The following is a 9,744-nucleotide window of genomic DNA, read 5'->3' as shown; positions in this document are numbered from 1 at the left end:
AGGGGGCGCCACGCAAGGTAAAGGAGGTCGGCAACGTGTGAGCTGGGCCTGCGCCCAGAACGGGACGCGGCACCTGGAACGTTCCTTCGAAATGAGCGGCGATGACCTCCGCCTGCTCCGCAGGAGAGTCAACCTGACGAACGCCAACAGTAAGAGGCGGAATCGTACGGGAGGTAGCCTTGAGCCGACGGATGTAGGTCCACACCGAGCCCGACGTGACAGAAAGTGCCTGGAGCTTCTCAAGTTGGTCCTGAGCCTGCCAACGGTGAATGGCGTGCCGGGCGGCCCTCCTCCAACACTTGTACTGTTCCAAGTCGGCCTCCTGATGCGAGCGTTGCCACCGCTCCCTCGCCCTGTCACGAGTCCTGACAAGCGCACGCAACTCCCGAGGGAACGGGGGGGGGGGGGTACCGACGTGCCGCGGCGGGGTCGCAAAGGGATGGCCTGCTGCGCGGCCGACTTGAGAAGGAGCGTGAAAGAATCCACTGCCTGGTCGAAAGATTGCGCATCACGTGGAACAGCCGTGAGGTCGAGACCATCATCAAGGAGGCGGCGATAGCGAGGCCAGTCAGCACGGCGAAAATCCCAGTGGAGCGGCAAAGAATCCAAAGAGGAAGCCAGCTCAAGAAGAGTACGGACAGGCAAGTGGTCCGAGTCGGACAACGTCACAGCAGCCGTATCAATGAGACTCATAGAAGGAGGCGCGATGAAGAAATCAAGGACAGAAGGAGCATGATCCAGACGAGCAGGCCGGTAAGAGGGCTCCGACGGCGCAAAAATCTGGAGGCCCAGGTGTGACACCAGACGGCCAAGACCCCGTCCCCTGTAGTCGGTCGTCCTACAGCCCCACGAGGTGCTACGGCAGTTGTAATCGCCGGCCATCAGGCAGTTGGCATCCATCTGAAAGAGCGCAGTCAACTCGGCAGCGGGGAAAGGGAGTCTTCGGCCGCATGTAAACCACGATGAAGGTGAAAGACGCACCCGCGCCGGAACACCGAACGGCCGCAGCTTCCACCACCGAGAGATGAGGAACAGAACGGCGATGATGCTTGATGTCCTGCGCACGAGGAGAGCAACGCCGCCACGTGGACCAGAGGAACGATCCGCACGGTGGATGCGGTAGCCAGGTAAGGAGAAGTCATCTGCCGCAGTCAACCAAGTCTCGGTCAGCCCCACCAAGGCAGGCCGGAACTGATGGAGAAGGACCAGCAAGTCAGGTAAGCGTGAGGAGACCGACCGCATGTTCCAGGTAAGAACAGTGTACTGCATGTCAGTGTGTAGGTGGTAAGGCCTCAGAACTGGACGAAAAAGCGCGTTGAACCTGATCCAGGAGTCCAAGTATGATGTCACACTTGGCAGTCCAGGAGCAGGCAGCCTGGGAAAGCGGTGAATCGCAGCCATGACTCGCTTGAACCATGTGCAGATGTCCAGCCGCTTGAAAAAGTCAAGGAGGTCACGAAGAGACTCGGAGTGACTTGGATCTTCAGGGCCAGAGACGGGCGGCGGTTGCTGTGACGGCTGACGCGACGTAGCATCGGCATAAGAGCGGCCTCCAGATCGACGCGATTGCATGCCAGGGGGGATCAACCGCGGAGCTTGTGCGGCAGGAACAGGTGGCTGGCGCTGTTGTTGTCTGGACTCCCTGGCCTGGATGAGACGGAGCCGTTCAGGACATCGCGAATAATTCGCAGGATGTGGGCCCTCGCAGAAAACGCATTTCGGCGGGTCCGACTTAGGGACAGGGCAGGCAGCCGAGGGATGGTCAGCGCCACACCGGACACAGACCGGGTCTTCATCACAGGTATGCGACGAGTGTCCCAGACGTTGGCACCGAAAACACTGGACGGTCCCACCACCACCGCGGAAGGGCTCTATGGTCACGCCGACACCGCCGAGATGGCGAATCTTCATAGCCTCAGCCACCTGAGTGGTGCCCTCCAACACCACCAGGAACAGTGGGTACGGCTCAGGAAAGGCAGAGCGGCTGGCGAGACGAGTCACTTTGGAGTGACGAATGCCGTTCTCCATCAAGGCCCCCGAAATGTGCTCAATCGGCGTGTCTATGTGCAACTTGCGGATGACCACCCTGGCATTCCTGTCCTCAGCGCACGTCCAGGTGTGGAACTTCTCGCCCTTGGACCGCAGCAAGTTGGTCATGGCAAAATGGTCCTCCTTATTTGCCATTTGGAAAGTCGAGGTGGAGTCATAATGCGTGGCAACAAAGGGCTGAGAGAACTTTGCGCGCAGCGCATCCAGTTCCTTAATGGCGTTCGGGGACAAACCGCCCCTGCGCACAATCAACGGCGGTTTCTTGGTGGCACGAGCACCACGAGCCACTCCAGAGTCTGGAGGGCGAAGATCAGTGCCGGGCCGCGCCGGCGGCATTTTCTGCGACGGCGGCGGCGGCCGAGACACGGGAGGCGGGGGCAACTGAGTCGTCGTCGGGCGGCCCTCAGGACCACCGTGCACAGACACCGGAGGCAAGATCAACGGCACGTCCACATGAGAAGGACCAGCAATCTGCGAAGTGTGGACCACAGTAGCAGCACGCTTGGCACGCTTGGCGTAGGCGCGTTGAGGCATGGGCGGCTGCAGGCCGTGTAGGGGCGAAGACGGGGCTGGAGGACGGTCACCAGTTGGAGCAGCAGACCAGTCATACTCGTCGTCCGCCCAAAGGTCAGTCTGACGTTTCCCCAAACGGCCAGAGGAAGTGTCAGGAGCAGGTGGCCCCATCGAGAAGCTCAGAGCGCCGCCGAACTGAAAGTCGGGGGCACGAGAGGGGTCGAAAATACCAGGCTGCGCGGAAGCAGGGAGGTCCTGTAATGGCGCCGTGGCGTCAGGCCGCGTAGACAAGTTGGGTGCAGAACAAGGGACGGCAGCACCATGGCCAGCGCGAGACACGGAGGCTTCCTGCAGCGGCGACGAGAACATGTCGGCAGAAGAAACAGCAGGCAACCGCGCAGAGTGGTCAGAAGAGGGCAGAACAATCGGCGGCGGCAGCATGCCAGACTCAGGCGCGGCTGACCGAGGCTGCGAAAAAGGCGTCAAATCGGGCCCAGGGAGACCATGCGAAGCAGAGGGCGAAGCAGGGCGAACAGCGGCAGACACAGAGGCCTGGCCGAGTGGCAGAGATGAGCAGGTGTCAGAATCAGCAGGCACCCCACTGGCAAGAGTGGAGGCATAATAGGGGCCAGGCTGCGAGTAAAGGCTCGAAGCAGACATGGCCGAGGCAGAAATCGGGGCGGAACAAACAGTAGTCGTAATCGTGGTGGTGGTCAAAGAAACCAAGCTGGAGGAAGTAGCAGGAGGCCGCATGCCATAGCAAGCTGCGGCAGGCTGCTTGGTAACCAAAAGTTCCTCTTCGTGGTCGGAGCTCACTCGCGAAGACTGAGAGTCAACATCATCAGTGCTTGTTGCACTCGCCTGCGAGGAGCCTGTAGGAGCTGGGGGGGTCGGCTTCATTCGGCGCCAACTGCGGCCTTGGCCGGGGTCATCTTTGGTATAGGTGATTTTCGCCCTGCGAACTGTGGAGTCGCGAGGGCGGTCAGAAAGTCGGTCAGATTTGCGAAATTTATCTGCCATAATGGAGACAGAAAACACAATATAAATCAGCAAACTGGATTAAATATACTATCAAGATATGCAAAGGACGAAAACAAAACATAAAGACCGATGGTTGCACAAAAGCAGCGAAATCAGCGAGAAGACCGCGCGAGGCGAGACAAGCAGTTGCAAAAGCCGCCACTAGATGGCAGGGAGCAGCAAAAGAAATGCGCGCGCACAGGCAGCGCGCGAGCAGACATTGCGGACAGCAAGAAGTAGCGAGTTGAGCATCAGGAGAGACAGTAAGCGAAAAAACGGCGGAATAATGGAGCAGCAACAAGAAACAGAAAAACAAAAGGCGACACAGCATCATCAGACAACTGCGCGCAGGAAGAAAGGCGAGCGGCGAATTCGGCACATCGCGAACAGCAGAAGAAACAGAGCGAGTTCGCGGAATGGGCGCCAGGCGGCAGCACAGTGCGAAGACGGTGCTGCCGCGCGGTGGTGAGAAACGGAACTTAGTGAGAAATAATGGTAATCGTCGGAGTGTGTAAAATGAAAACTGAAAACTGAAAAGGGAGGAAGTTTGGATCCTATTCGATCCCCTGGTATAATCTGTACTTACTGTTGTCCCTAACTATTCTCTTTGAATATCATGCTCAACCGCTTACTTCAAGCCCTTTGTCCGCAATTGTAGCCACGAGCCAGGTAAGTATGCTGCGCAGTGTTTCGCTTTTCTATTTCACTTGGAGCTCGGACCACCTCATCAACGTGTTTTGAGGTTATGTACTTCTACCTCCGAAACAGCTCTTTCCCCAGACATAACACTCCCGTGCCAGTTCATCACACTACATGACAGTACACACCAACAATGCAAATACAATTTCTTCCTACAACTGCCCGTTTCTACTCGCACCTCGTTTCCTTTGTTTCTGTACCCACGGCGACGGTCGACCGCCGCGTGCATTTGGTTACCCCGTTTGCCGCGTGGCGGCACTTGGTTACACCGTTTGCCGCGTGGCGGCACTCGGGTCGTCGCGTCCGCCTCGGCAAAAAGGCGGGCACCACGGCACAGTCGAGAGGGGAACTTTTTTCCATTAGCAACATACCTAGGGTTTCACGAAATATCGAGTGCCGTGTCCCACGAGGCGATTTTCGGACGATTCGCGGCTTCAGGCTGCACGACCGTACGCTATTTTCACCATTAGTGGTGGTCCGCACATTTTTCCTATATAGTCCGGATTTTCAAAGTTTCAACCGTGCTCTGGTTTCCCTTCAAACGCATAAATCTTTCGCCTTTTACTAAAGATTTCCGTGGAGGGGAACATTTGATGAGTCTTTAAACAATTTTTTGTTGTGCCCAGTGTTTACACACTGGGCCGGTTACCGTTAAACCACTGGGCCCGGGGGTGAGGCGGGGAGGGGGAAATCTGAAAAATCGAATTGGACAAGTATCGTTCATGGGAATTTTTTTTTTCTTTTTTCAACTATTACCATGCACAATTACGTACCTTCCTTCCGCACTTTCAAGACGGTGGGGTTGTTCGCCAAGGCACCGTAAACTTGAGACCTACGAATGCATTACATACCATACACAGATGAAAAAAAAAAAAAAAATTACACTTCACTGTACATAATTCTTAACACTACTTCACAACTACTAAGTTGAAATTTTTTCACCGGGACAGCGCGAACGCAGTCCCGACTACCAAAAATTACGCGCCCGAGTTACCCACATTTGGGGTAATCGCAGAGGTCAGCTCAACCGAAGTGCAAGGGAAGAGCCTCACCCTGGGGGAACCCCCTGCTTGATCAGGGTAGCCCCTACGCCAGGTAAGTATGCTGCGCAGTGTTTCGCTTTTCTATTTCACTTGGAGCTCGGACCACCTCATCAACGTGTTTTGAGGTTATGTACTTCTACCTCCGAAACAGCTCTTTCCCCAGACATAACACTCCCGTGCCAGTTCATCACACTACATGACAGTACACACCAACAATGCAAATACAATTTCTTCCTACAACTGCCCGTTTCTACTCGCACCTCGTTTCCTTTGTTTCTGTACCCACGGCGACGGTCGACCGCCGCGTGCATTTGGTTACCCCGTTTGCCGCGTGGCGGCACTTGGTTACACCGTTTGCCGCGTGGCGGCACTCGGGTCGTCGCGTCCGCCTCGGCAAAAAGGCGGGCACCACGGCACAGTCGAGAGGGGAACTTTTTTCCATTAGCAACATACCTAGGGTTTCACGAAATATCGAGTGCCGTGTCCCACGAGGCGATTTTCGGACGATTCGCGGCTTCAGGCTGCACGACCGTACGCTATTTTCACCATTAGTGGTGGTCCGCACATTTTTCCTATATAGTCCGGATTTTCAAAGTTTCAACCGTGCTCTGGTTTCCCTTCAAACGCATAAATCTTTCGCCTTTTACTAAAGATTTCCGTGGAGGGGAACATTTGATGAGTCTTTAAACAATTTTTTGTTGTGCCCAGTGTTTACACACTGGGCCGGTTACCGTTAAACCACTGGGCCCGGGGGTGAGGCGGGGAGGGGGAAATCTGAAAAATCGAATTGGACAAGTATCGTTCATGGGAATTTTTTTTTTCTTTTTTCAACTATTACCATGCACAATTACGTACCTTCCTTCCGCACTTTCAAGACGGTGGGGTTGTTCGCCAAGGCACCGTAAACTTGAGACCTACGAATGCATTACATACCATACACAGATGAAAAAAAAAAAAAAAATTACACTTCACTGTACATAATTCTTAACACTACTTCACAACTACTAAGTTGAAATTTTTTCACCGGGACAGCGCGAACGCAGTCCCGACTACCAAAAATTACGCGCCCGAGTTACCCACATTTGGGGTAATCGCAGAGGTCAGCTCAACCGAAGTGCAAGGGAAGAGCCTCACCCTGGGGGAACCCCCTGCTTGATCAGGGTAGCCCCTACGCCAGGTAAGTATGCTGCGCAGTGTTTCGCTTTTCTATTTCACTTGGAGCTCGGACCACCTCATCAACGTGTTTTGAGGTTATGTACTTCTACCTCCGAAACAGCTCTTTCCCCAGACATAACACTCCCGTGCCAGTTCATCACACTACATGACAGTACACACCAACAATGCAAATACAATTTCTTCCTACAACTGCCCGTTTCTACTCGCACCTCGTTTCCTTTGTTTCTGTACCCACGGCGACGGTCGACCGCCGCGTGCATTTGGTTACCCCGTTTGCCGCGTGGCGGCACTTGGTTACACCGTTTGCCGCGTGGCGGCACTCGGGTCGTCGCGTCCGCCTCGGCAAAAAGGCGGGCACCACGGCACAGTCGAGAGGGGAACTTTTTTCCATTAGCAACATACCTAGGGTTTCACGAAATATCGAGTGCCGTGTCCCACGAGGCGATTTTCGGACGATTCGCGGCTTCAGGCTGCACGACCGTACGCTATTTTCACCATTAGTGGTGGTCCGCACATTTTTCCTATATAGTCCGGATTTTCAAAGTTTCAACCGTGCTCTGGTTTCCCTTCAAACTGCTCTTAGGTGCTACTCTGAGTGGTTTGCAGGGATTTCCTTAGTTAATTCGAGTTTTCCTCGCGTGCTTTTATAATCCGACCAGTCGTTTCTGGTGCGAAGACTTGCTGCTGGGTGCATATCCGGATCTGGTAACTCTCAGCAGCAAGCAACAGGGTCCCCCCCTGGGCATTGCTGGGGGGACTCTGCAGAAATAAATTCAACCCTCGGGTTCCACTAATTATTATTTTATTTTTATTTACAAGTTCTACTCAGCATCACTCCTATTATATTCACTCCATCTTCTTCCACCTTTAACTGACTGCTGACTGCTGCTGCTGCTTCCTGGGGCTGTCACCAGGTGGCCGAGAAGAGTAGTTCCTCCCAGGTGTGGCTCTTGGCCTGCCGACTTGATTGTTTCTCGTCGGCATGGCCGAGGGGGGGTCCGGGGAGGACCCGCCCCTGGGGGACTCCGACTTTGAGGGCCGACTCCAACCGCCATTGAGGGACTACACCAGGCCTCCTGGTGGCCACCGAGACCGGACGGGTGCCTCGGGCGATGCTGGAGCAGAGGGATGCTCGCCGCCCCCCACCCCCAGCCAGACCGGGATCCGCACCCAGGAGCGCTGCACGAAGGTGTCGGAGTCCAAGCATCACCAGATGGTGCCACCTGGCTTCTGCTCCGACACCCCCTTCACCCCGGACGTCACCATGGCAGCAACCCTCACCACCACGACCACCACCATGACGACCACGACAGTTTGCACTTTCACCCCCTCTGCTTCTCACCCCATCTCCTCACCATTCTCAGCCCCTTCCCCCTCACTGCCACTCATCCCTGTCGAGCCTGCGGCCCCCCGGGACGTGCCGATGGACACCGGCTTCAGCCTCCCCCGCCGGACGGTGAAGCGGCCGAGGATGGGGCGCGCCGAGGACCGCACCTCCATCTCCAACCGGTTTGGCGCCCTCGAGCTCGACTCCGCCGGCGAGGAGGGGACCTCGTCCCGGGACTCGTCACCTGCACCATCCACGTCATCCCGCATCTCACACCTCACCCGCCGCACCACCCCCCGACCGACTACGACCGCCGCGACTCAGCCATCGACCTCCGCTGCTCGTCAGCCGTCGCCTCGACCATCCACCTCCGCATCTGCACCTGGACCCCGCACCCGGCCTCCCACCCAACCTGCTGCCGCCCCCGCATCTGCCTCCGCCGCCGCCACCGTCAAGCCTACCCGCATGCCGCCCATCGGCTGCCGCCTCCCCATCACCACCAGCCCCTTCACCCTGGCCCAATCGTTTCAGTCGCTCCTTTCTGGCAAGCTATCCATCACCTCCGTCGACGGCCGCACCTCCTTTTACACTTCTAACGCCGCTGATCACACCTTCCTATACAACCACCTCACCCAGCTCGGCCATCAGCCTTTCACGCACCTGCGACAGGACGAGAAGGGGGACCGACTCGTCCTGAAGCGTCTCCCACTCACCACTACCCCCGAGGAGGTGCACGCCGCCCTCCTCGACCTGGACCTACCCGTTGCTTCCGTCACTCCGCTCCGCGTCACCGACACCGCCACGACCCGTCCGTTCCTGGTTAATACTCACCACCTGGGGGAGGCAGCTCCCTTCCTGGCTCTACGCTCCCTGGGCTGCTGGGTGGTCTCCGTCGAACGCTATCGTGGCAGCGGGCGGGTCCCGCAGTGTTACCGGTGCCAGCAGGCCGGCCACCCATCCACACGCTGCGAGAGGCCGGTGGCCTGTTTCAAGTGTGCCGGGCCCCACCGGTCCCGCGAGTGCACATCGACGACTCCGAAGTGCGTCAATTGCGGCGAGGCGCACTTCGCGACTTCCATGGACTGCCGGGTGAACCAGGCCTACCTCAGACGCCACCCCCCCCGACAACAGCCTGAGGCCACCCCGGCACCGCGACCGCGACCGCCAAACTTGACCGACGCTCGTGCCTTTCCCGCCGTCACCTCCAACGCCTGGACTCGGCGCGGTTCCGCCGCCGCCACCCTGTTCCCCTCCCGCGACGGGCCATCTCCATCTGCACCTCAGGACCCCTCATCTCACCGACCGGACGCTGACGACACTTCATTCACCACGATCATACGTGACCTCATCCAGCTGTTTCGGCAGTACTTTCCCTTCATTCGCCGCACCCTGACCGCCCTGTCCCATGCCAAGTCCCCTTCGGAGAGATTCGAGGTGCTCCTCCAAGCGCTTCTGGGTCTCTTCGATGGATCCCCCGCCGCCCCTTAAGCTCCTAGTCTGGAACGCCTTTTCTTTGCTCCCTAAGCTTCTCGACTTCCTTCACCTCGTCGACGAGCACTCACCCGATGTCGTGTTCCTATCAGAGACCTGGCTGACCCCCGCTGTACCCCTCCGCGTCCCGGGATATGCCGTCCACCGCTCCGACCGTGATGGTCGGGGGGGTGGGGTGGCACTCCTGGTGCGCGACACCTTCACCCATCACCGCCGACACATTCCACCTTCACCCGCGACTGAGGCTGTGGCCGTGCGCCTGTTCGGACAGCCCTACTCCCTGACTCTAGTCTCCGTGTATCTCCCACCCCAATTTGCCTTCCCCTCTGCCGCCGTTGTCGCCCTCGGTCGGCTCGATGCCCATGTCGTGCTGGCCGGGGACTTCAACGCCACCCATCCCTACTGGGGCTGCGTCGCGGCCAACCG

The 9,744-nt window shown here is 57.4% G+C and overlaps 4 non-coding genes across 4 annotated transcripts; 2 read left to right on the top strand and 2 right to left on the bottom strand.

Moving 5' to 3' along the window:
- The first annotated feature begins 4,802 nt into the window (after window positions 1-4,802).
- Window positions 4,803-4,922, top strand: LOC134544219 (U5 spliceosomal RNA). The gene has a single exon (XR_010077611.1). It is a non-coding gene; the product is annotated as a U5 spliceosomal RNA (small nuclear RNA).
- A 299-nt stretch (window positions 4,923-5,221) lies between these two features.
- On the bottom strand, window positions 5,222-5,384 carry LOC134544214 (U1 spliceosomal RNA). The gene has a single exon (XR_010077606.1). It is a non-coding gene; the product is annotated as a U1 spliceosomal RNA (small nuclear RNA).
- A 543-nt stretch (window positions 5,385-5,927) lies between these two features.
- LOC134544218 (U5 spliceosomal RNA) lies at window positions 5,928-6,047 on the top strand. Its single transcript, XR_010077610.1, has one exon. It is a non-coding gene; the product is annotated as a U5 spliceosomal RNA (small nuclear RNA).
- A 299-nt stretch (window positions 6,048-6,346) lies between these two features.
- Window positions 6,347-6,509, bottom strand: LOC134544223 (U1 spliceosomal RNA). The gene has a single exon (XR_010077615.1). It is a non-coding gene; the product is annotated as a U1 spliceosomal RNA (small nuclear RNA).
- Between the last annotated feature and the right edge of the window lie 3,235 nt (window positions 6,510-9,744).

Source organism: Bacillus rossius, unplaced genomic scaffold, assembly GCF_032445375.1.
Source record: "Bacillus rossius redtenbacheri isolate Brsri unplaced genomic scaffold, Brsri_v3 Brsri_v3_scf329, whole genome shotgun sequence".
Lineage (NCBI taxonomy): Eukaryota > Metazoa > Arthropoda > Insecta > Phasmatodea > Bacillidae > Bacillus > Bacillus rossius.
The sequence above is the reverse complement of the archived record's forward strand: the minus strand, read 5'-3'. Positions and strand labels throughout refer to the sequence as shown.